The sequence below is a fragment of the Plecotus auritus genome (assembly GCF_963455305.1).
Source record: "Plecotus auritus genome assembly, chromosome: 8".
NCBI lineage: Eukaryota > Metazoa > Chordata > Mammalia > Chiroptera > Vespertilionidae > Plecotus > Plecotus auritus.
In genome coordinates this window covers 98,677,952-98,697,695 of record NC_137782.1, presented here as the reverse complement: position 1 = coordinate 98,697,695, position 19,744 = coordinate 98,677,952, and the positions used below count along the sequence as shown (strand labels likewise).

Sequence of the window (19,744 nt, the reverse complement as noted above, 5' to 3'; positions counted from 1 at the left end):
TCAGGGAAGAGATTGCTCAGGGGCTGCTCAAACTCGGGACCTTGGTGGGGAGGGAGGCTCAGTGAGTCAATGAAAACCTGAGGACATGTAGGCTGCCTCAGGGTGGGAGGTGCTCAGAGCTGGGGAGCAAGGAGCACCCTTAGGTGTCAGACCCTCTCAACAGTCAGGCCTTGCTCCCTCCCACTCCGCCCTCACAGCCCTCAGTTCCATGTGAGATAAGCTCCTTCATTCCTGTTTCCAGGTCACCATGTCCTACAGAGCAAGGTGCTGTGGCCTCGCTCTGCTCAGAACATATTGTGTAAGGATGGACGGATGGACAGACAACTGGGGAAGGCGGCTGAGCACACACCCGGACCCCGGGCTGGCGGGTTCCAGGGGCCTCAGGGATGTTCACTGGCCCTGGGATGCAGCAGGAGGCAGGTGAGTGTTTCATTTTATTTGGAATTCGCTCCAACAGCTGCAAAGCTTAGGACAATTTTTGAAGCCACAATATCATATGCATTCTAGTGTCTCTGGAACAGACCTAGAGGAAGAGAGGGAAGCATCCACTGACTCCCAGGAGATCATAGGCAGCCCCACCTGAAAGACGGGGTGACATGGAGTGAGGAGGGCAGAGGGACATAATGGAGGTGGTCGGGAACTGGCCATCACCTGCCCTATGGGCTCCAAAGGATCTGCCCAGTGTCCCCTTTCTCCAGGGGAGGGTGGGGGTCTGGGCTGGTTCTGGGCTCAGCTGAGGGCCGCGCCTGCGGGATCGAGCACTGTGGCTGGCACCACACCCACCCAGCAGCAGCTCGACCTCAGGACTAAGGGCAGTCTTCAGGTATGTTCCTTGCTCTTCTCCCTGGAACCCTTCAGAGCTCCCCTGCCCGCACTCCTCCCAGCTTCCCTTTTCTCTGAGTGTGCACCTGTGTGGATGGGTGGCCCTGAGCAGCCTCTGCTTCACAGATGGGCAGGCCCTGCACCTCCAGAGCCTTTGGCGCACACCCAGCTCCCCATCCTCTGATCTCTGAGGCTAAACCCCTCACCCACACCCCTGCACCCTTGATGGCTGGTGTCACAGCTCCCCTGGTTCCCTGCAGTGACAGCTCTGTCTCCCTTGGAGAGTCCCACTGCATGTCTGACATTCTCCTGACACTCCACCCATTGTCCGACCTCCTGGCAGCTGAAGACACCCGCCTCTGTTTTGGGTTGCAAAAAAGACACCCATGGAGTATTATTGAACACGTGTCTTGGGAAGGGTTCTCCTGACACCTCTAAGCATGGGGTCATGGCTCACTCCAACCCCAAGTTAAAATGTATAGCTACATAATGACACCCTGATAAAGCAGCCATGTCTAAGTCTCTCTCTTTAAAACTCCACCATAAATGGAATTTGTACCTTCCCAGAGGTAGAAATCAGGTACCTCCCTCCCTTGTCAGGAGCCCCAGGCAGGGTGACAGGGAGAAAGCCTGGCTGGGCGTCATGCAATCCACCTTCTCCATAGCATATCTCTAGTCATCCACTGAATAGCACTGTTTCATTCTTCAAGGTCAAGAAGAGGTATAAGGACCTACAATCAATGCCTGCACCTTTTCTCCTTAGGTTTAAACACACACACACACACACACACACACACACACACACAGCCCTAGCGGGTTTGCCTCAGTGGATAGAGCGTTGGCCTGCAGACTGAAGGGGTCCCGGGTTCAGTTCCAGTCAAGGGCACATGCCTGGGTTGTGGGCACAATCCCCAGTATGGGGCATACAAGAGGCAGCTGATCAATAATTATCTCTCATCATTGATGTTTCTATCTCTCTCTCGCCTTTCCTCTCTGAAATCAATAAAAATATTTTTTTAAAAATAATAATAAATTAAATAAAATAAGCAAGTGCTCACACACACACACACACACACACACACACACACACACACACCAGCCAGCACTTCCCCTAAACGCACAACCACCTAATCTTGTCTAAGGGCCCCTGCCCAGCCCACCTGGGAGCTGTCCACACGCCTGGTGCTGAAGCCAGGGTCAGATTGTGCACACCTCCCACAGAGGGTTCCGCTGCCCTCCAGGCACTGAGCTGATCCTTGCCTCACCCACCTCCTGCCTGAGGCCAGTCCTGCTTTGCCACTTGGTGCTCTGCTGTTCCAAGGCCAGCACGTCTGTGCTGCGGCCTCAGCCCACCGTGCTGGAAACCCACCCTTTCACTGCACATCCTCGGATCAGAACAGCAATTCAGGCCCTACCTGCCGAGGTAGAGGGACAAGTCTCTCTTGTAACAGCCAATGCTGCCAGAGAACCGAGCGTGGCCCACAGACTAGTGCACGGCAGGTCCCACACCATGAGCTCCTCAGGCCAGAGCCACAGTGGCAGCAGCTTCCTGACATCCCTCACAGCTCTAACACCCGCAGGGCACGTCCCCAGGCCCTCAGCCTCAGATCAAGTCCAGGCGGGCCTTCTATGGTGCTTCACAGACCCTGTGTTCCTGCACGTGGAAGGCCTATGGCAACCCTGCATGGGAAAGTCTATCGGCGCCATTTTCCCTGCAGTGTTTGCTCACTGCATGTCTCTGTGTCACATTTCGGCAGTTCTCACGATGTTTCAAACTTTTTCACTATTGATATATTTGTTATGGTGATCTGTGATTAATGATTTTTGATGTTATTATTGTAATTGTCTTATATGGGCCATGAGCCATGCCTATATAAGACAGCGAACTTAATCAATAAATGTGTGCATTCTGACCAAAAACAAAAAGAAAAATGTGTATGACTCACTGTCTTTTGATATCTGTTTTATTGTGGATGCCTGGACCCGCAATGGCTCTGAGACTGCTGTCACTTTTCTGGTCACGTGATCTCTGTTTAGCTGCTCAGGGCTGGGATGGGGTGATGCAAGTAAGGCCATCACCCGGGTGCAAATTTAAGGGGGAAACAAAAACTCAGTGATCAAGATTAAACAATATTTTAATGCAGTATTTTAACACATTGAAATCAATGTAGGAAATCCATGATCAAAATTTAAATAAAGGCAGGGTTGGTGTTACTGCCTTTTCTTTTGGCCTCAGGCTCCAGATGGCACCAGTCACCCCACAGGAAGGAAGGTGTGGATGGAGGTGCTAGGACAGACCCATGAAAGTGCCCAGTCCAGTCACCAGATTGGAAAGAAAGATGTTGGGCTTTGAGAGCAAATTACCAGCACTCTCAGAGGAGGTTGTCACCCAAAACGTTGTAGCCCTGGCCACCTACACTCTGGGCAGTCGCATCTTGGTGGCCAAACCTTGGGTCATGGTTTGGAGCCTTGTCAGAGAGTGTCTTTGTGTCAAGACAATGAGATCAGAATCTGAGATCTGGGAAGGGAGGCCCACCAAGCCTGCTGTCGCCTGCACTTTCGTCTCTGAGGGTCACCTGACCCTGGGGACCCTGCTTTACCTGGAGAACATCGTGGAAGTTCTAGAATTAGAGGCATGGTGTGGCTGCCAGCGCACGGGATGTCCTGGGCTAGGGAGCAGTACCACGGAGGGCACCTGAGCCACCGCCACCCATCTGCCTCTACCTGGGGAGATGGAAATAAACGAGGAAGCACACCTCACGAGTCCCTAGGGATTCTCAGCCTGCCCAGGGCACAAAGGGGAGAATGGCAGCAGTGGCTGAGGACATCAGGGAGCCTGATGCAATGGGGCCTCGGAACAGGGACCTGGCCCAAGTGAGGCTACTGTCACCTGTGGATTTGCTCTATTCGGCCACTCTTCTCCCTTAATTTAAAGTTCCCCTAGCCCCACCGGTCCTTTGCCTAATCTAGACTGATGACTAGACAAACGTCACCTGTGCTGCTCCAGGCCTGGAGGGGAGAGCTTTGTCTGCCCAGACAGGGCAGATGGCCCTCTGAGTGCCTCACCTTGCCACGTGCGTCCAGAAACCTCGAGGTCCTGCAGTTGCTGGCCTTGTCTCCGTGTGTCCACCTCTGGCTCAGCAGCTCACCCCGGAACTCATTTTCTGAGGGCCAGAAAAAGGAAACAATGAATGCAGCTGTGCGTCCCGAGGACAGAAGCCGAGCAATGTGGGTCATGTCTGTGCAGCCATCGACAGCCCCTTCCTAGATCCACTGAAAGACACGCCAGGCTCGTGGAGGAACATCACTGCTGATGGGGACACCCTGCACCTCATCGGGGTTACAAGACACACTGGGGCTTCCAGCCGGGGCTGGCGTGTCACTGAGGGGACCCTGCTCCCCTCGGCCTGGCTCCCGGCACCCGGCACCTTTCCTCTGCAAGGCGCCCAGTTAGGTTTAATTCCTCACAGAAACTAGGCTCAGCTGGATGGGACAAAGAATGGCCTTGTGTGCCTATTCCCTGCGGCACTCTGTTTCCATGACAACTAGCTTTCCACACCAGCAGCAGCGTTGCAAAGAAAGGGCATCAGTAACCAACAATAAAAACAGGAAATGAAAATGCCTGCGTTCTGCTCTCTGCTGCTCCCTGAAGGCAGCTTGGACTCTGCTGGAAGTGGTGGGGCCCACAGCTCTGACACCCATCGGCCCTGCACTCTTGGCAGGCATCCCCACATGGTCTGTCTAGAAGTTCACCGCTCCTGCCCTGGCACCCATGTGGCTCCTTCCCATAGCGTCCACGTGTCTGGAAACACCTCCAGACCCTCAAAGGGCCTCCTGTGACCTCCAGGAACACGACACTGAGAGACTCAGACTGGTTGTCAAGGCGACGCCTAATGCAAGGTCTTCAAAGGACTGGTTTGGTACCTACCATGTGCCTGCCTCAGTGAGCCAGGGGTGACCTGCAGGGGACCCTTGTGAGGACTGGCCTTGACCAGAGAGGTGTGGGCTGTGACTCCTGGCTCCCAGGTCCTCATCAGTCACTAGCACACCCAAAATGGGGACAGGCCCACGCGCCAGCATTCAGATTTCCAAACCCACCGCAGGTGTATGGGAGCCACACAGGCCCTGAATGAACAGGCAGAGGCTGCAAAGTGGGCGCAGACAGACTCACACCTGGAAGGGATAAAGGAAACGCGGGTGAGCCAGCCAGTCATAGGACGTGTCTGACACCTGAGGGCAGAGGTGAGCGTGCACCGGGTTCGTTCTCCACATACACCTCCCGGTCAGGAGACGCCACAGCCACCTGTGCACTGGCTGACGTGCCAGGCTACAGCGGCATTTCTTGTCTCCATGACACGTGTAAATGTGTGAGGTGACTGGGGCGTGTGTCGTGGCAGCTGGAGGGGAGAGCATAAGAGCCTGAGTAAGGTCTGTGCTGCGGGCAGGACTGTTTCCCCTCTTAGCACCCAGCAGGGGCCTTAGGTGTGCCCCACCCCTGTGCAACCCCTCGAGTTCCCTCCTGCTTCCCAGAGGAGCCCAGCCAGTGAGCAGAGCAAATAGCGCGGACGGAACTCTGTTTTTCTGTTTGATGGGAGACAACCAGCTCACAGGTGCTTCCCACACCACCTGGCCTTGCTCCCTGTGCTCCCCACACCTGCGCAGGGAAAGCACGGAGTAGAGAGCGTCTGGGCACAGGAGCAGGGCGGCACCTCAGCAACCTGGAGCTCACACCCCTGGGACTCAGCGTCAAACAGGGCGCAGCCCCGGGACCAGACCCTCGTCATGAACCAGTTCTCCCCTGATGTGAGTCCTTCCTCTTCCTGGGAAGATTTTGGCAGCAAACTGTCATCACTGCTGGGAGACAGCACTCCTCCTGGGCTAGGCCCCCCAGGACCTGCCCGTGGCCCGGCCACATCGCAGACCGGACGCCTCCTGTCTGACACATGGAGGCAGCACACAAAGCCCCCACCCGCCCAACTTGGAGTCCTCAGGCTGGAGGGCGGCCCTGCTGGGGCCCCAGCAGGATGTGCCTTGCAGGGGTCACCTGCTCTGAACACATGGGGCGGAGAAGCAGAGCTGCTTCCACCCCTGACCTGCATGTCCCCTTTCCACCCACCATGTGAGGGGGAAGGAGGTCTGGGGATTGAGAGCTCATGTGGAACATGCCCTCCCGGGATCGGTGCACAGTAGACACGTGAGGATGGCACAGCCTGTTATGGGGAATCTGAAGGGAAGAGCAGGCTGTCCTCGGGACGAGCTGCCTGTGAGCTCTTAGGTGTCTAATCAGCTCATCCGAATCCCTGCGCATGGACTCAAACAGCAATCAGGCCACTTGGGGGCAGGTGGTGAGGAGGAGGCACTGGCCGTGACCCCTCTGGGACCGGGCACCACGTGCCCTGTCTGTTCACACTGCCCAGTGTCTGTCCCCACAGAGGCCCCAAACTCACTTCTACCACGAGACTCTGGCCGGCAGACAAGCTCAGAGCAGCGACCAGGGTCTGCTGCCAGGGTGGTGGGTCTATGAGCGGGGCGACTTCCTGCCCAAGCCCAGCCAGCCCTCTCCTGATGGCAGCCACTGCCCAGCTCAGCAGCCCCAGGGCCAGCCCACCAGGCCAGGACAGTTTCTGACAAACAGCAGCACAGCCCTGGGCCCCGAGCATGAGAGATGGTCTCAGAAGGCCTCAGCCCAGCCCTCCTTGGTCCCCCTATGTTCCCGACATCCTGGCTGAGCCAACCTCTCCACGCGGGCCTGATGCCCCCTCCTTCCCAATATCGAATAAAGGGTCCCAGGGGCACCTCACAGGCTTCTCAACTGGACCCTTCCTGGGGCTTTTCAACTCTTCAACACACTTGAGGTTAAAATGACCATCCCTGTGGGCTCCACAGCCAGCAGCCTCCCTCTCACCCCCATCACAACCACATTTCTTAAGGGACCCAAACTGGCTAACTCTGCTCCTCACTCCCCACCGCAGTGGCCTCCACCCACAGCCTTCCACCAGAGCATGATCCCTGAGGGGTCACCAGTCATAGCCACGTCACATCCCCATGGTGCACCCCTGACCCCAAGCCTCCCCCCAACTACTTGCAGGTCCTTCTGGCCACTGGCCATCCCATCGACCCCTCTTCCGACTCTGGTCCCTGCTCTTAACATCTGCTCTTCATAGGACTGAGCTTTCCTCTCCCTGCTCCTCAAGCAGGGCACCAGCATTGTCTTGGGCCCCAAATCCTGCCACAGTTACATCCTGAGTCTCACCACAATCCGGCGACTTCTGTCTCTCCAGCTGTTTTGTTCGCGAAAATTGACTGATTCTAAAATGTACATGGCAATTTGAGGAGCACAGGATTGTCAACAATGAAGCTGGACACTCTCACATCACACGCAAAAGTTAACTCACAGTGGATCACAGCTCTCAATGCAAGAGCTAAAGTCTTAGAAAGCACAGGGGCACGCCTTCCTGACTCTGACTTAGACAATGGTCTCTCAGATATGACACCAATAGGACAAGTAATAAAAGTAAAAAGTGAATAAATTGGACTGCATCAAAGTTTAAAACTTTTGCACATCAAACACCATCAATAAGATGAAAAGACAACCCATTAACTGGGGGGGAAATATTTGCAAATCATATATCTGATAAGGGACTGATATTCAGAACACATAAAGAAGGCTTACAATGCCATAATTACTAGACCACCCAGTTTGAATAGAAACTTGTCCAAGGACAACATATGAATGCCAATACACACATGAAAAGAAGCTCAACATCTAGTTGTTAGGGAAATGCCAATTAATACCACAAACTCACTAAAGTGGCTATAATTCTTTTAAAACTCACACAATAACAAGTGTTGGAGAGAATACGGAGAAGCTGGAATACAAATGCGTTGCTGGCAGGAATGAAAAGGGCACAGCCCAGCCAGCGGGTCTCAGGGGTTGAGCAACGTCCTGTGCACCAGTTGGGTTCCCGGCCAGAGCACATGCTCAGGTGGCAGGCTCAATCCCCACTAGGGGGCATGCAGGAAGCAGCTGATGGATGGTTCTCTCTTATCAATGTTTCTCTCTAGCCCTTCCTCTCTCTAAAAAATCAATGAAAACATATTTTTAAAAATAAATTTTAAAAATTAGGGTGTATCATTAAAAAAAAAAAGTTTCTTTAGACAACTTTAAAAATATATATCAAGCCCTAGCCAGTTTGGCTCACTGGATAGAGTGTCGGCCTGGGGACTGAAGGGTCCCAGGTTCGATTCCAGTCAAGGGCATGTACCTTGGTTGCGGGCACATCCCCAGTATGGGGTGTACAGGAGGCAGCTGATCGATGCTTCTCTCTCATTGATGTTTCTAACTCTCTATCCCTCTCCCTTCCTCTCTGTAAAAAATCAATAAAATATATTTAAAAATTATATATATATATATATATATATATATATATATATATATATATATATATATAATTTTGGCATAGAGTCACTATATGACCCAGCAATTCCACCCCTAGGTAAAGAGCCAAGAGAAATGCAAACATACGTCCACACAAAGCCTTGGACACAATGATTCTTTACATCATTGTTCAGACCAGCCAAAAAGCGGGAACAGCCCAAATGCCTGTCAACTGCTGAATGGATGAAATGAAATACCACGGGCCTCGCCTCAGTTGGTTAGAGGGTCGTCCCAACACACCGAGGTGTGGCTGGCCAGGACACATACAATGAGCACATAAACAAGTGGAGCAGCAAATTGATGTCTCTCTCCTTCCTGCATCTCTAAAATCCATCAGTCAGTTATTTTTTTAAGATGCCACTGAGCTGTACTTGGCGACAAGAAGGAATGCAGTGCTGCTAGTGGTAGGGTGTGTGAGCCTCAGACAGAGAGCAGGGACACCGGCGCTGGGCTCCGTGTGCACGGCCATCCAGAAACGGTGACCCCGCAGAAGTGTCGAGGCTCAGGGCCCATGGGGAGGACCGCGGGTGGCACGGCTTTCCTTCTGGAGGATGCAATGTGGTGGTCCTTGCGGTGATGGGCGAGGCCCTGGATGTACCGAGACCACCGAAGCACTCACTCCGGTGGGGATGCAGCAGAGGGTCCAGGCCCACACCGGTGGCTTCCACTGGTCAGCAGGGACAATTTGCACATCAACGTAATGAGTCTAACCCGCTGGGTAAAACCAGTCGCATCTACTCAGAGATCAATAAAATGAATAAATTGGTAGTTAAGTGAGGAATGAGGCATCTCCATAGTTTCAAAGTACCTTCCTGCCAAATACTTACCAGGTGCAAAGAAAAAGACTGTCCCTGCATCAGGAGCTGTAGGACGGCACCATCTGACCAAAGCAGAGGCATCAGGGCCAGGGCACAGGGCCCCATGCCCGGGGCCTCCAGTCTTGGGGACAGCCAAGAAGTTCTACCAAAAGCTGACCAGCACTCTTCAGGAGGGTGAAGGTCATTGAAAGGTTAACGTGGTGGTACGTGGGCAGGCTACAGAGTATCTCGGATGGTGGATAAAGAAAATGGAATTTATTTAAGGAAAGGGCTGGGGCTGGGATGCCCAAAGGGAAGGGCTGCACAGCCCCGAGCCAAGGGCACACAGGGCGATGCTGGCAGCCCCAGGGGCTGGAGCTCCACCTCCTATGCAGCCACTGGCGGGAAGCCCTGTCGTCAGTGGGTCGGGCCGAGCTGGCAGACTGGGGATCAGATGGAGCACAGGTGTGCGATCAGGTGCCTCCAGGACAGGCGCCCTTCCTTATATGCTCTGACACCTGGTTCCAGCAAGTCCCTTCTGGCCTGTGCTCTCCTGAGGCGGGAAGCTTACAAATGGCCTTTAAGGATCATATTGCCCCCTGGTCCTAACATTTTCCTCTTCTCTCTGTTAGAAATTATTCTTATGGAATCGGGGCGAAGGTCTCTATCTTCTGGAACCACCTCCTGCTGATTGGGGGTGTAGAGATGTCCCTGACCCATGTTCGCATGTTGGGGACCTGGAGAGTGATGATAGTGTGTCCTGTAGGCCATGGTCGGGGTTGGCTGTGTGTCTGGAATAGTTTGTATATGGTTTTGGAGCAAGAGAAGGAGGGCATGGCCGATGCGAGGTCTGAGAGAAGGAGGAGACTCACTGAGGTGAGTGGACCCAAAATAGGTAGAAGCCACATCCTATTAGGGCACCAGGAAGAGAGGGGTTGCTCATTATCTTGGTTTTGTCAGTTACATATGTGTAACCATTCTGCCTGAGCATAGACTTTCTTTATGTTAGTTCCAACGAGACCGGAAGTGTTGATGGAGGGACAGAAAGTCTGTGAATACCTGCACAGACCCCTCCCTGCTCTTTGAGGATGGTACCAGGGTTACAGGTTGTCAATGACTAATCGTCTAGGGAGTCCAGGGGCCTGGGAAGTCAGCTAAGCGGTCCGCAGGGCACAGAGACGTTCCTCCTATTGGGTTGGTGAGTTCTATTAGAGTGTGTTCATGGCAGGTGAGCCCTCCCCATGGAGCTACAGCTGAGATTGTCCCAATGACCTTGCCAGGACTAGGTCAAAGGCCCTTTTTGTCCTGTGTGGGGCTGTGCTTTGGTTGGGTTGCGCTGAGGATAGCGATGCCTGTTGGTGCAATGACCCCAGGTTACAATCGTCCCGTGTTGGGAGTGAGCTATAGCCTCAGGGGTTCTGAATGGAGAGTTAAGCAGTTGTTGGGAGTTCTGCATGGACAAAGGAGTCCTAGGGGTGCTGGTAGAAGAGAAGGGTTAGAGGAATTATACTTCTTGAAAAGATGGCAGTTGGGTAGAGAAAGACAGTTGCGGATGGACCGAGCTTGGAGGTATTGTGTGGCTTCCGTGCTAGGGCTTTGAAAATGGGGGCAATGTGGTTTGTAGCTTTCCTAGCCACCAACTGCTGTGCTGAGCAGGGTTTGTGTCAGCTGTTCCTGAAGTAATGGCAGAGTGGCTTGTGTTTGGAGTGCAATTGTCGTCCTAGTTTGGCTGGCTTCCAGACAGGCTCAGGGGGTGAGCGGGACAAGCTGCCTGCTGCTGCCCACTGCTCCCCTGGTTGCAAGTTTCATGGGTCCCTTAGCGGTTAGGGGCTTCGTGCCTGTGAGGGGAGGAGAGAGGGGAGGGAAATGGCCGGGATGCTCCTTGAAGGGGGAGGACACACGGGGTCCTTGTCCTGAGTGTATTTCTCTCTTTCTTACAGGTGGAAATTTTAGGGGTGGTCTCAGGGGAGGGTCTTAACAGAATATTCATCAGCTTTCCAGGTGAGTTCTTTCAGGGTCATGGTCTCCACTGATTGGTCAGTGCCAGGTCAGGGGGTCATTATCCAGTCCAGCTCACTTGTCTGGTTTTGCTGGGTCTGGAACTGAAATACAGCTGAGGCCTCAATGTTATGTTTAGAGGAAAAGGTCAGGGGCCTAAACCCTGATATGAAAGATCAGGGTCCAAACTGTATGTCCACTGATGTGCCGGGGAGAGGAGGTCACCCTGGGGACAAGGTTCTTGTTCTCCCAGTTTTGCTCCTTGCTAGGCACCCACAGCTTTCTGCCCTGCGAGTGTCTGTCCCAGGCCATCGTCCTGGCTCTGCTCATGTGTAACAGTCAAGACTGATGCAGACCAGTGAGATCAGCCACCAGGCGCTGCGGCCGAGCTTGCCGTGAGCTGCCCGCGCAGGGTGTTCTGGGTGACGGCATGGCCGCGGCAAACATGCTCTGCAGGGGGTCAGGAAAAGCAGCTCTGTCCTGCATTTGAAATGTTCCTGTGAGTTTGAGGTTGCTTCAAAAATATTTTGAAAAATAACAGGACATGAGGACGTGATTTCAGTGACAGGGCAGTCAGTAGAGGTCTGTGAGGAGAGGTGCAGTGGGGCCGGCACCCTCAGGCCCTGCAGGTGCATGGCCCCTCTCAGCTGTAGGACTGTCCCTGGAGCCCAGGAGGCTGGCTCCAACCTGCCCTGCTTGGCCTAATCTGGGACACACTACTCTGCGCAGCCTCCTGGGTGGTGCTGTCCCTCAGGAGTCTGACAACCACAACATGAAAAAGTAAGTGGCTATGGTGCCCTGGACACATGGGCCCCAGGCAGAGGGACCCTATATTTGCCTCCTCCCACTCCCACCCCTATCCCTCCACCCCCCACCCTGGCTTTTCCTGGAGCCCTTGCCTCTCAGATAGGGAGCCCTCGTACCCCAGCCTCTGGGCCCCTCTCGGCTCCACACCTGGGTTCACAGCTGCGGGGTCCTGGGGCAGCGCTGGCATCCCACCCACGCTCCAGCTTTTGGCAGGAAACACAAGCAGAGCCCAGGGGTGAATGAGGCAAGTTTTGCTCTTTTTCTTTCCTTTTTCCTTAAGCTGGGACTCCGTGAGAATAAAATGAAGACTTGCTGAGTAGAGCAAAGACAGACGTGCTTTTGCTGAGTTTAGGTGGAAAGGGGGGAAGGGGAGGGGCATCCCTTCGCTCTGCGAGGTTCTTTCATTATTTTGCTTCTAAATCAGCCTCACTGGAACTTTCTCTATTCAATAAAAGCCACATGCAAGCCTGTCCTTAATCACGGCAGCAGCAGCTCTCTGCTGAGAAAATAATACAGACGTAACTTCCAGCCTCACACTTTTCCATTTATGTGCAAATAGTGACCTTTCACCCAGGCTGTCTCAAAGAAGTGGTTCCTTAAAAATGCAAATAGCACGTTGCTGTCAGTTACTGTGGCTGAGTCTTTGTTACGTTATTATTATTATTTCTTTTAACCTCACCAAGGCTGTAAAAACAACAGTGAAGTGCCCGGCAGTAATAATGACTTTCTAAACCAAATCACAGGCTGCTCTCCAGGCATCTGCCACAGAGCCTGCCAGCGGGGAGGGTGGGTCCCAGGTGGTGGGCGGAGCTGGTCAGCCCCCTGAGGCCGGCGCCTGTCCTGGGAGAGGCCGCTGTGTAGAGCTGCTCCAGCCTGAGTCGCCCAGGCCAGGCCTCCAACCCAGCCAGGTCCCAGACACAGGCTGCAGGAGCTCCACGCGGATGCTCACGGACTTCACAGGGAACCTTCTACCCCAAGTGGAGTTCCACTATGACCCCAGTCCCACCTCCATCTGGGCTGATGGGACCCCGGACGCTCTCGGAAGCTCCCCCCAGAAAAGAGCGGGGGTTGGGGTTGGGGTGGGGAGACAGGAGTGAGAAAGGCTGGAAGAACAGGCTAGGAGAACCAGGGGGAGCCCAAGGGAAGTGGCAGAAGGCATTGGGGTGGGGGCTCCCTGCGATTCCCTTGACCCACCCCACTAACCAACCCAGGCAGCAGGCCAGGCATGAGCTGGGAAGACGTGTGCTATGTCCCCTGCATCGCCCCCAGAGCTCAGGGCCCCATCAGTGCCACCCACCCATCCTCTCTGTCTGTGGCTGCTTCTCCTCAAGCTCAGAGCTTAGGCCACCCCGTGCTTAGGAAAAAAGGGTGGTGGCCAGCCAGGCTGAGCCGACCTCAGAAACCTCCAGAGCAAGCGCGTCAGATTGCCTGTCTCAATCCAGGGGTACACAGAGGAGAAGGCAGCATGATGGCCTGGCATGGCACAGCCTCACCCACAAGTGGGGAACCCAGAGGGCTGGTTCAGGGCCCTCCTCACAGGTCTCTGTCAACTCCAGAAGACACATGGCCCCATTTCCCTTCTTCACCCCCAGGGCCTGTTAGGGGAGACAAGGGCCAGCTCCAGGGCTCAGTGGCCCCGAGTGGCAGACAGCCAACCAGCCTTCAAGCAATGCCAGGGAACACTCTGCCGCTGTCCGGTCAGTCCAGGGTGGCCTCAGAGGGACCTTGTACAGGAAGGGGCCTGGCAGGAGGGGTTGGGCGGGGCCAGAGAGTGCACCCTGTAGCATAAGAAAAGTTGGGAGTCCAGCTCCCCTAACAGAGCCTATCTGGGGTCTGCAGGGGCCAGACGTGCAGCAGCAGGTTCTGAACCAGAAGGCGAGGGTCAAACCTGCAGCTGGATGGCAGGCCAGGGCCCAGAGCCAGCAGCCTGTGAAGGGCCACACCAATCCCACCCCTCGCTCCTGACTCTCTGAGGAAGCAGGGCCTGGCGGCAGCCTCTCTGGCTTTCCTGGAGGCTCAATGGCATTTCCAAGGCAGGCGCAGCAGAACTTGCATGAGCAGAGGCAGCGCGCTCACAGCTCTCACCAACTGTGAGACCTGGCGGGTGCACGTGAGGGGAGGAAACCCACACCGCTAACCTGCTTTAGGGGCCTCAGCAAACCGCCACAGCGAGGGTGGGAATAAAATGAGGTCACACAGAAAGCTGAACACGCTGAAATCAGACCGTAGGCAGGAGGAGCTGGAGGCAGCTCTACAGTCGGATAGCACACTCACAGGATGAGGTAGAACCAACCTCAGGAAGGAGCAGAGTGGACAGAACATTCAAAACCGAAACTCCTCACAGGGCATGTCAGTAGCTTTTCTTGTGACTCCATTTCCTTCCCACCTGAAACCACCATTGAGAAGCATCCCTGGCGTGGCCAGCCCAGGGCCGTCCACGGGAACCTGGGCAGCTGCACCGGCCGCAGCCAGGGGGGCAGGCCTGGGCCTGCAGCTGCTCAGAGGGAGCGGGGCACATGCGAGGGGGGTCAGTGTCCTACGGAGCTGCCAAGACAGCAGGTCAAGGATGAGACACTGAGCGCACAGAGAAGCTGCAGAGGTCCCTCACCCTCCCCACCCCCCCAACCCCCCCGGGGCCTCGAAGGAGAAGGAAACTCAGCTGCAGGGAGAGGGAGGAAGCGCCACTGGGAGGCAGGTCGGGGACCTTCACTTGGGGACGGAGACCAAGGTTGGAGGAAGCCGGACACAGACCATGGGCGTCTCCCAGGAGGGCTGTGCGGGAAGGCAGCCTGAGTGCATCCCAGGAGAGCGCTGTGTCTGACCCGCCGGGGGCGCGCCAGCACCTCCAGCATCACAGGAGCCCTGAAGCCAGTTACTCTCAGGGCTCAGCAAATCCTGCAGGTGCAAAGGCTGAAGGGCTGCCACACGTCAGCTCAGTAAGACGACAGGGATGTGGAAGCATCTGGGCCCTCAGAACTGTGGGTCTGGCTCACCATGACCCGGAGCCTCCCCAAGCCACAGCTGATGTGGGTTTAAGGTCTGGGAGCCCCAGGGACCCCTGTGGGCCTTGTCAAGCAGGTACCTGCACTTAAGGGAGTGTCTGAGCCACCATAGCAGAGAGAATGTGGGAGGGTAACCCTGGGTCTGATGAGAAGCCTGCGGGGGGGGGGGGGGGGCGGGGGGCGGTCTCGGAGCTCAGGCTGCTCCTCTAATGCGCAGCTTTTAGGCAACAAAATGGGGGAAAAAAGAGAGGCCCCAGATGGCTTCTGCCAGAGCCTTCAGACCGCTGTCCAACACGATCAAGGTGTGAAGCCAGGCGTGAGTGTGGGTGGGAGCTCCGCAGCGGGTCCATCAGCAGCTTGGGCCATATGGCGCGTGTGCCTACATCTAGGTCACCGCGTGAACACACTCGCACCGCCACCACCCCGAGCAACACAGAATGCCAGTCCTTCAAGGACCTATCACTGCCTGCCCCACTCAGTGCATGGCCCCAAATCAACCCCGCAGCACACCGCACACACTGGCCAACAAGCCCCTGCAGTTATCAGGACACCCTGAAGGTGGGGCTGCAGAGGCAGCGCTCGGGTGACAGGAGGGGCCTGAGACCAGTTGCCCCCCCCTCCCCCCGCCACCCCTGCGCAGCTGCCTCTCCCTCCGACTGCTGCGCTGGTCCTGACAGGGCCTGCTCACAGCCATCCTCCAGTTACTTTCATCCGTCTGATTAAAATAACATTGCACTTTTGTGGGTAAATTTAAAAACGGAAAAGGGATGAAGTGAAGGGTAAAGCCTCTCTTGGCACAAGAAAAGCACACGTGTTCCTGACGGTGAGAGCCAGCAAGGGCGGGATGGCTGACGGGGAAAGGAAGCGCTGGAGCTGCGCTCCCCTGTAGGGGTCCTGTCTGCGGAGTCTGAGAGCAAAAGCATTTCCAGTGAAAAACGTTCCTCTCTCATTTTGTTTTGAGTTTTTAAAGCAGCATTTGGAGAAATGAAACTCAGCATTCATGAAAGACAGAACGTCCTCTGAAGGCCTCGAGACCCCACCAGACCCGGCAGCACTCTGGCTGGGCTGCCCGGGAGGGTCCCCAGAGAGAATGGCCGTGGGGTCTTAGGAGCAGAAGGCCCTGGGGCCACTGCTCTCACCCCTCCGGGAAATGGCATTTTGGGGGCTGACTAATCTTCTAATGATGCCAGCTCCCAAAGACCATTTTTCTATAAACTCTCACCACAAAATTCCCGTTAAAGTGGACACTCAACTGCTCCGTTATTCATGAGGGAGTTCACAGGAAAGCCATAGGAGGCTGTCTGGGAGCTGGGACCGGAGCGAGGCCCTTTCCACAGCTAAAAGCCAACAAGAGGACCTGGCCGGTCCTCCAGGGCTGGGGCAGGTGCAGTGTTGGTCTTCCCAGCAAGCCTGTGTGACTGCGTCCCACTGGCTGCCCAGTGCCCTGCAGACCCGATCAGGTGACAGCAGCACCCCGCCCCTGGGCCAGTCCCTGCCTCCTGTCACTCCATCACTCTGGGCCACGTGCTGACCAAGGCAGTCACCCCAGTGGGCACTGAGCTTTCACCATGGCACATGGCATGCCCAGCCCATCCAGGAGGAGCTCGGCCCCACCAGTGTGCCCACTGCCATCAGGGCCACCGCAGGAGGCCCCGGGGACCTTGCTGGCACTCTGCACAGTGTCCGTCTGCAGACACTTGGTCCTGCTGTGTGCCCAGTGCTGGGCCATGCAAACCAGCACTCCCAATAGTGTGGCCGTCGTCAGGCATGGGCCCCATCCAGAGGGAGATCAGCTTAGCAGTGCTGCCTACACACTCCAGCCCCCTGCCCCCACTCCCACCCCTGCCATCACGCTCATAGAGTCACCATGTCCTGGTGGGCATCCTGGGTGACTCCAGGCCAAAAGAGGGCAGTAGGAAAAGGAGGGGCCAGGCTCTGGGTAGCACCAGGGAGAGTGCCCAGAACAGTTGGGCCCAGCTCCAGCCAGAACCAGCACTCCTATGAGCCAGGGGCCAGCATACTCTGCAGGCCTGTCTGACATCTCTGAGCAATGACAGGGCTTTTCAGTAAAAGCTGCTGTGACAATAGGGACAGAGCAAACTTTCAGCCCCAAAGGCTCTGCACCCACATAGGGTCACCTCTATCCAGGTTCTCTGCCATCTGGCACCAGAACTCTGCCTTTGCCAGAACCTTCCAAGAAGGTATATTGTCTCAAGTACTTGGGGCTGCCTCTAGACCAGGGCAATCCTGAGGGTCCCACAGGCCACCAGGTCAGAAGCGCCCTCCTTGACCTGCATGAGCTCCCAGGCCCACATCTGGGCCCTATGGTCCAAGGGAACTCAGCCCAGGTGGTTCCAAATGGAAAGGCCTCTGTTCCCAGCTCTCGTGGCCCTGGGAGGGCCAGTGCTGCGCAGGGCCCCTGTCTCCAGCTCCAAGGGCCGAGGGTTCCTGCAGCTGCCTCCTCTTTGCAAGCAAGCTGCGGCCTGCGCCCTGGCTGGCCTGCTCTGTGCAGCGAACCACTCTGGGAAGCTGGCAGGTCCTGCCCTGTGGGGGACGCCCTCCCTGCTGTGCCACAAACTCCAATCCCTGCTCTCCCACTCTTTTGTTTATCATTAAGTAACAGATCACACAGAAGGAGGTGATCATCACAGCCCTGGACCGATGGGAGACCTACTGCTGACGGAGCCAGCATCCTCTCCGTCACAGCCACGGTCCCACAGCTGCAGGTACACCTGCTCCTCTTCAGAAATGCACATAAAGTTTCTCGCCTTGCTACCAGATACCCCGGTGGCAAGGACCAGAGTAAGCACACCTGTCACCCCCCGCCAGGGACTCACCTCCTCGGATCTGCCCAACACCCGCCTGCCTTTTGTTCACTCAGCCACTAGCCCCAGAGACCTTCACAGGTTCTCTGACTTCTTTTTTAAACCACTAAGGCAACATTTCCCACCTCCTTCTCCCAAAAGAATAATGACAATAACTGCTGTCATCAGCACCCGGACAGGGACAGTCTGCTGGCCGAGACCCAGCCCTCCTCTTGCTCCAGAGCCACCTCCCCAGTGTTTTGTTTCAGGAATTAAACAAACTTGACCGGCCAGTGGTGTGCACTGGTGACATGGACGCTGAGACAAGAACAGCTGTGGGACAGGAAGAGGAGGTAGGCTCCCGTGTGAGGACCCACACACACAAGGGCCCAGGGCTCATCTACTTTCCTGGCTCACAAAGAAGGAAGTGATCCAGGGGACAGAACGAAGTCCACACCCTGTCATGTCACCCACAGACAAGGGCACCACGTCACTCAAAGCTCACACCAACTGCTCGGCCAACCAGGGCTTTTAGTTTTAAATACACAAGCCCAGTTACACCCATACATACACCATGGCCCTCGGGACATTGTCACATCGTGAGAAGGGACTGAGAGGAGCGGCTACTCAGTCCTGCACGTCTCCCCCACAGACACATGCACCTAGGTGTCGCTCCCTAACTTTAGAGATACATGACACGCAAAGACAAATGCTCACATGACCATCTCCACTCCGTGTTTTGTGGGGGGGGGGGGGGCCACACATGAAGTGTGGACTCTGAGTCCCCGTTCCAGGGAGATCTGCTGCTGACGGAGCCAGCGTCCTCTCTGTCACAGCCACGGTCCCACAGCTGCAGGTACACCTGCTCCTCTTCCAGAAATGCACATGAAGTTTCTCGCCTTGCTACCAGGTACCCCAATGTCTTTTCCAGCAGACACACAGCGTGTCCACTAGACTCAGAGGCCAAGCGTGTGAGCGAGCAGGGAGGGACCGAGAGGGGAGGAAACCAGCCCCGGCAGACCCCGGAGGAGAAGAGCGCCTGGGCCCAACAGAGCAGCTCTAGAGAGCCGTCCCCGACCTGCTCCCCCTGCAGATAAAGCCTTCATCCCGTCAGTTAGCTGCTCGCACACCCGGCCCTGTCCCCTGTCCGTCCGAGGGGGAGCCAAGCACCCGGGATCTGCCTTTGTCCGCGAAAGAACGTAACATTGACTTACCTTTCCCCACAGCTATTGTCTGTCCTCTTTCAAAATGACATCACGGAAAGCAATCATGAAATTTACATGGGGGGTGCAGGGTGGACGGGAGGAGGGGCAGGCAGCTGCCTGCCAGGCATCACATGTGGGGAAGCCTGTGTGCGGGTTTCAATTAAATATCTTCTCCCCTCAGTGTGCGGGCTCCTAAGCCAGCGAAAGGCAGCGTCTCATTTACTTAATGACCGCTCTCATTAGCAGCGGTGGCACGGGCTGGCAGAGAGGCTCCTTTGTAAATACGCTACCCATGAACCCTTGGGGCTCAATATATCTGTTTACTCTCCGAGGTGAAATAAATTTACAGTATAGCATCAGCAAGATGGATCTGCTGACCTGGGAACTGAGAGGGGCTTGGCTGGCGGAGCCCCAGCTCCTGCTCCAAGCCACCTCTAGCACAAGGTGCCTGCATTTGCGCACACTGGTTTATAATTAATATGCGGCATGATTGGATTTTTTATGCAAAATACACAAAAGGGCAGAAAGCGTCACAACTGCCATGCTCACCCCCCTCTGCTTTCTCCACCAGTGGTTCAGTCCAATAATTCCTAATAGCAGCAACCGGAGTGACAGATGCCCTGGGTTAGCACGGCTGCAGAGAAAGTACTTTACAATATTTATTGGTGGTTAAGAATATGACCTACCATCATAAAGAACGGACGACAGAATTTATCACTCAGATGAACCAGGAGGTTCATCTGCATATTCAAGTACCAGTGACTTAAATGGATATGTGTACATATTTTTAAAGTGCTTAAATAGTACTTGTGGCCACAGACCAAAAAATACACTCATACACACAAATAATCAATCAAGAAAAGATACTTTT

General features: G+C 55.2%; 1 protein-coding gene across 1 annotated transcript in view; it reads right to left on the bottom strand.

Moving 5' to 3' along the window:
* MYT1 (myelin transcription factor 1) overlaps window positions 1-19,172 on the bottom strand; it is a 53,412-nt gene extending 34,240 nt beyond the window's left edge. Inside the window, exons 1-2 of the mRNA XM_080686457.1 lie at window positions 18,883-19,172; window positions 3,889-3,986 (exon numbers count right to left, since the gene is read on the bottom strand). The gene's annotated coding sequence lies outside the window, so the exon portion shown is untranslated. The remainder of the gene's footprint in view (window positions 1-3,888; window positions 3,987-18,882) is intronic.
* Between the last annotated feature and the right edge of the window lie 572 nt (window positions 19,173-19,744).